A 6,237-nucleotide genomic window follows, 5' to 3' on the forward strand; every position below is an offset into this window, starting at 1 on the left:
CCCAATCTGACAACGTTAAAGGGGGGCTGTGGAGGGAAAAATTAACATGGGCTAATATAGGAAAACGAGGTTTTTCGTAAATGTAAATTCGGGGGATAATTTTTTCGGTCTGAAAATATCAAAAGGCCCTAACAGGTCGAATTCTGCTTCGAATGAGTCCTCATTCAACCGGATCCGTTGCCAACGGTGGCCTGTAGGCGTGGCTAAGAAAAAAAAAAGAGATGAAGTTTAAGTGGCTATATTTGGTTTTTTGAAAACAGGGAAGGAGTGATCGGATTGAGCTGAAATTTCGAGGATAAGCTCCCGGGCCCTAGGAAAGCTTAACCTCTAAATTTCAGCCTAATCGGACAACGTTAAAGGGGGCTGTGGTGGGAGGGTCCAAACTTCCGGCCCAGTTTACCCCATGAAGATAAAGTCGGAGGAGGATGAAATTTTGCAAGTTTCTTAGTTTGAGCTTGGGCTACAAAATGCAATTACCGCCGTCTCTCTGCGACCTCTAGGACCTGAAATCGCTTAACATTGTGGTGGGTCGCCTCTTTATAGAGGCACAAGTGTGCCTCCTTTATATGTCATGTTGGCTAAGGCTGAACTGAAGCTTTTTTTATTGGTTTTTGCTGCTGTTTTGTATATAATTCGTTTTTTTTTCCTTTTGGGATTAATTCAAAATTATAAATTAATAAATAAATAATATAATTAAAATTATAAAAAAAAAATCAAAGTAGTAAATTTATCAAATTGAAAAATAAATGAAAACTTCACATGAGAACACTTCAATTACAATGAAACAAAAAACAGTTAATGGTTTATTCGATATGAAGAAAAATTAAATGCCAGCTATTTTCTGGTAAAAAATGAAAAGCTCATCCGTTCTAAATGTAATTAAATGAAATAACATGCAGACTGAAGTAGCTCCAGGACTATTTTGATATTTTCATCCTATTTCGTCACTTTAATAAAAGAAAATTGTTATTACACTTATTATCAATGATTTTGATTTATATATGATATAAAAAGACTAAAAAAAAATAAAAAAATTAATAAAATATCAACACTAATTCACCTTTAGTAAACATACTCACTCGTCTGAGAATCACACACAGTCTCAAATATTCTGATCTCGTCATGTCCATGTAAATCTCAAAAGAGTTTCTTTTGAAAATATATGTAAATCAGCTTTATGGTTCTTTATACTTTTTTGATTTTATTAAAATATTTTAAAATTTTTTTATAATATTAAAATTTTTAAATTTGTTATTTTTGTTTTTATTTTTTGCAATCATTTGTGGGGCGATCGAAGCTTTTAAAACCTTGTAGATACGTAAGAACATTGCAACATCTAGTACCCTGAGGTCATAAGACTGTCAAAGACTCCTCCTTGAACCTCCCAAATTGAAAGCTTTTATTATGACCTGGCCTTTTAATATGACTTTGGCACTGGACCAAGGGCGCCATTGTCACTCGAGCACAACTTTAGGTGAGGATGTCGATATTGCTTTCATCACACCAATTCGTTTTAGTGTTAATCTGCGTGGTACTTAGGAGTGAATGTTTTCAAAGTAAACCTGTTACATCAATAAGAAAAAAACGGGTTGGAAGCATGTGTCCCTTTCTCTTTGGACGACAAAACTGTGTAAGTGCTGTTTCATGTATAACTCACGAAAATCTTGTTAATTTTTGTCAACTTTTCAACTTTTGGCATCCCTGCTTTCAATAAAAAAAATCAAGGTACTATATCTTGATAGGATACCGTCTCTGCTTTAAATGATAAAAAAAAATTAACTTATTGGCATCCCTGCTTTCAAAAAAAAATCGAGATATTATCTTTTAAATATAATACCTCCCAACCCCCCCCCCTACTCTGGATACCACCTTGATAGAATACTGTCTCAGCTTTACATTAAAAAAATAATTTACTTAATAATTAACTAGGTCACTATATGGTTCAAACAAACACACAAAATAATGTTAAACAGCTTAGTGTTCCTTGAAAAAAAATTGAAGGGGTACAAAGGTAACAACAAAAATGTCGAAATTATTCAGATATACCTCAAATTATTGGAATAGCATAGATCTTGGGCAAGTCGTAGATTTGCCATGGCATTCAATAATATCCAAAGAATCTAAATAAAAGGGAGCACACACAAAAGCCAAATTAGGCCAGTAGCCTATGAGAAATCGCAAAATACCCAAGACAATGAACAAGTCCCAATGGGGCCCTGGCCTATGGGGCCCTTGGGCCCAAGTCCCAATGGGGCCCTGGGTCTATCAAAATATTTCAATGGTTTCCCAGGAAATTTGATGCCATTTTCTTCCGTCTCCACTTTAAATGAAAAAAAAATAATTATCTTTTTGGCATCCCTGCTTTCAATAAAAAAATGAGGTATTATCATTTAAAAATGATAGCCCCCTACCCCCCCCCCCTATTGACAATAATTTACAATTTTTTATGAATCATATTTTGGAGGTAACTTCCGTTTCAATCTTTAATTCTCCAACCTTGTACATAGCTTAGTCTATAGCTGAATTTTGTTTCAATAGAAGGTTTTTTTTGGGTGGGGGGGGGGGGGTAAAATTTCTCAGAAAGAAGATTGTATTTTCTTCAACCTATCAGGCGTTCAACAATTGAGTATTAAACATTAAGAACATCTTATCTAAAAACAGCAAAAAAAAAATTCTTCAAGCTTACAATTCAGCTGTAGTGCAAGCCCTGCTTGATTTCTAATCAGGAAAATCGAAATACTAAACCACACGAGAAATAACAGTGCTGACTTTATGGTTGACACAATAAAGAATTGCTGCAAAATTAATTTAAAGTCAGCCAAACGCCGCCGCCTCTGCTGGCGGCGCGCCTGCGGCGCTTTGGCGGCTTAGCGACACTCCGGCAGTGGTTGACTGGGCCTCTCGTCGGTGGCGTTCGGTTGATCCGCCTGCGCGGCACCGGGGTCTAATTACAAGTATCTTAGCCAAGGTCCATAAATCACTGAATGTACATGATTGCTTGTATTTTAAAAAAGAAAAACATATCACACAAATTATGGTTTGACTTCAGATACAAAAAGTGAATCATATATGTTGTAGTTCACATGTATGGACATAAAACAAAGATCTATTGACGCTTTTGTACAGTAGGCTGTACAAAAAAATGTGGTTCAATCCTGCTTTCTATGGCTATAATGAAAGAAAGGTTGGGATGGCTATGGTTAGGGTACATTCTGCAGAAGAAGGATGACAAATTGCCACAGATTTGCCTGTTTGGCCAGCTGTTTAGGGCTAAAAGGAAAGCAGTGTATCCTTGTCTGGGGTGAGAGGATGTCATAAAAAAAATTTAAAGGTAATGGGAACTTCTTGCTAGGGGAGAAGTTACTAGTTTGAAAATGAATTCTTTTCTGGGGCAATGTTTGTTTCCAGCTACTTGGCAAAATTAAGTTTTTCTGGGAAGAAGTTACTAGTCAACTAGTTGTAAAATGAATTGTTTTCTGGGGCAATGTTTGTTTCCAGCTAGTTGGCAAAATCAAATTTTGCTGAGGAGAAGCTATTAGTCAATCTGTTGGAAAATGAAAGTATTCCTGAGGCAACATTTATTGTCAAATAGTTGACAAATTTAAGTGTTGCTGGGGAAAAGCTATTAGTCAACTAGTTGGAAAAATTGAGCTTTGCTGGGGAGAAGTTATTAGTCAACTAATTGGAAAAGGAAAGTTTTGCTGGGGCAACATTTATTGTCAACTAGTTAGCAAATATAGATTTATCCTATACAGATGGGCCAAGTTTTCCAACTAGATGACTAAAATATTTTTAATTATAAGGATATTGGATAGTACCATTCTATATAAGCTTATATAGTAAATTTTTCCAATAGTCAAAGGGTGGAATCCTGTTTTTAAATAGGCTAGGCTACTTTTGAAAACCTAGAATAGTGGCTTCTTAGAAGTGGACACACTCAAATAAAACTAGGGTAAAATTATACATTAGCTTGCCTACTTTTGGCTGTCTTGGAAAGGGGTTAGGTTAGGAAGATAAAACTTTCAGGGACGGGTTTACAGGCTAAAGTAGGGTAAAAAAAAACAGTATCTAATTGAGTGAAAGTATATAAAACTAAATCCCCTAACACCTTGCCACCAAAGAAGAATTGAGAAGGATTATATATGTCAATGGATAGCTAAAAAACTAAGCAATGCATCAATATGGTTATTATTAAAATTATTTAAGATCAAACAGTTGATATTATTACTTTATTGACTTACCTACAAATGCGTACCTCTTTTTAGAAATATCAATTATTCTGTTTTGATGTAGCCTATATAGCCTATCCTTTCTGTGTTTCAGTTTTATCCACATATTAAGAGAGAGATGATTTTCTTCTGATTCTAAAAATGTAGCTTTTTTTGCTTGATATTTATTCTATAAATCACAAATATTAAACTTTTTTTTTCTTTTCAATTGCTAATCAAAACAAGAGACCGAATTTTTAATTTATGCTGACAAATTATTGGTGGAAATTTCACCAAGAAGGTGGGGGTCTTGTTACTAACTTCACATTGCATCATTTTGTAGTAATATGGGGGTGGTCCAAAAACCCATCTCTGTTTTTCTGGAATGCCAAAGAAATGTGATTTTCCCAAAAAAGAGGTCTTTTACCCTATGTCCCAGGAAGGTATTTTAAAGTACCTACCTCCACTCCTTCTATCTCTAGAGGGTCCTGACCTTTAACAATGTGTGTTGTAAAAGTGAAACCTTACAAAATAGATCTTTTGCTTAAATGAAGTACAACAAAATTGTTTTCAGCTTCACTACTTTGCTCAATCCCAATTTATAAGGTTTTAAAGATATACAAATACATTTCCTAAATTAAAAAAAAAGAAAACATCAATATGGCTTAAAATTCTACTCAAATAAGAGGAACTTTCTTGAATAGTATCTTGAATACTCTGATCATCCGCATCAGAGCCAAGTTCAAGGTTGATGTCTGATTTGCTATCACTCGAATCTCTATTTGCTTCACTCTTACGAAGAATTTTTTTTTTCGATTTCACACCCTTCCCATCTGAACTTTTCTTCTTCCCTTTGCCTTTTGCTTTCAGATTTTCTCCCCTCTTAAGCACCTCTTGATGTTATTTGATGTTATTACTTCTGCCTCTCTTGCAATTTTCTTCTATTTTTCTATTCCTGAAACTGATGGTTGGTCGGGCTGCTTGATTGAGTCAAGAAGAATCTCTTCAAAAGTTTTTTATTGGTTACCAAACAACTTCCTTGGAATTAAGGTAACAGAAAAGGTATTTTTTTTTAGTTCAGTGTAGACAGTGGCTGTGACTTTAGATGTGTCTGCCTTTTCCTCTTGTTCCTTTTTATTTGTGCATAGCGTCTCAACTTGGTAGGTTCAAACTTGGTCTGGTCAATAACGGATGGGTTTACTCTCATTGGAACACTCAGGTCAAAGATTCCAGTTGCTTTGAACGACTTTTCGATCAGACTAGGAGTGAGATAGGTATCCCATACCTTTGATAAGAGACATACAAAATCCTTCTTCAACAGAATATTGCCAGGGTGCTCCCTCTGCCATTTCACGAGATTCTGATCATAAGACACTTTCATTCCCTTGAAAACCATTTTATCGAGAGGTTGAAGCATGTGGGGTGCATGTGGAAGTAGCTTGAAAATTGTCATGTTATTTTCGTTGGCAAGTTTGACAAGAGCAAGAGAAAGATGTGAGCCATGTCCATCTAAGATGAGGAGTGCCTTTACATGAGGAAGAAATTGGAATTCAAACCAGTTCATAAAGAGATCAGATGTCATCCACCTTTCTTGGTAGTTGTTTAAGATGCACCAGGGTAAGCTCCATTTCTCTGTTTGCACTGATACAAGCCAAGACAGTTGTATTTTCACGTCCATTACCACCTGTTCTACAAGCGGCTCGTGAGCCTTTGGCTCCAGCAGCTTTTATGTTGCCAGCATCCCTGCAGAAAGATGTCTTGTCCAAATTGAACCAGCACTGGGGCTTGTCAAGAATATCCATTCTGGTTTCTAACCTTTCTGGTTTCTTTAGTGAAATTTTGTTTGGCACTTGAACCCCACCCACCAGTCATAACCAGGCTGGTTGTCATTAAATCTTGTTTGAACTTTGTTCTTGATGAGATAGTCTTGGACGTGGTCAAGAAATTCCTGCTTGCTGAGACCTATGCCCCACTTTTCAAGTATTTGGAGACCCTGAGCCATATCCTTTTCTATTTCAGCAGGAACTTC

The 6,237-nt window shown here is 35.9% G+C and overlaps 1 protein-coding gene across 1 annotated transcript in view; it reads left to right on the forward strand.

The window, feature by feature from the left end:
- LOC148941438 (rab-like protein 6) overlaps positions 1-6,237 on the forward strand; it is a 121,692-nt gene that overhangs the window by 9,104 nt on the left and 106,351 nt on the right. The gene's annotated exons all lie outside the window — the stretch shown is intronic.

This window comes from Artemia sp. Qi Xiang Cuo, chromosome 18 (assembly GCF_049724085.1).
Source record: "Artemia sp. Qi Xiang Cuo chromosome 18, ASM4972408v1, whole genome shotgun sequence".
NCBI classification, from domain to species: Eukaryota; Metazoa; Arthropoda; class Branchiopoda; order Anostraca; family Artemiidae; genus Artemia; species Artemia sp. Qi Xiang Cuo.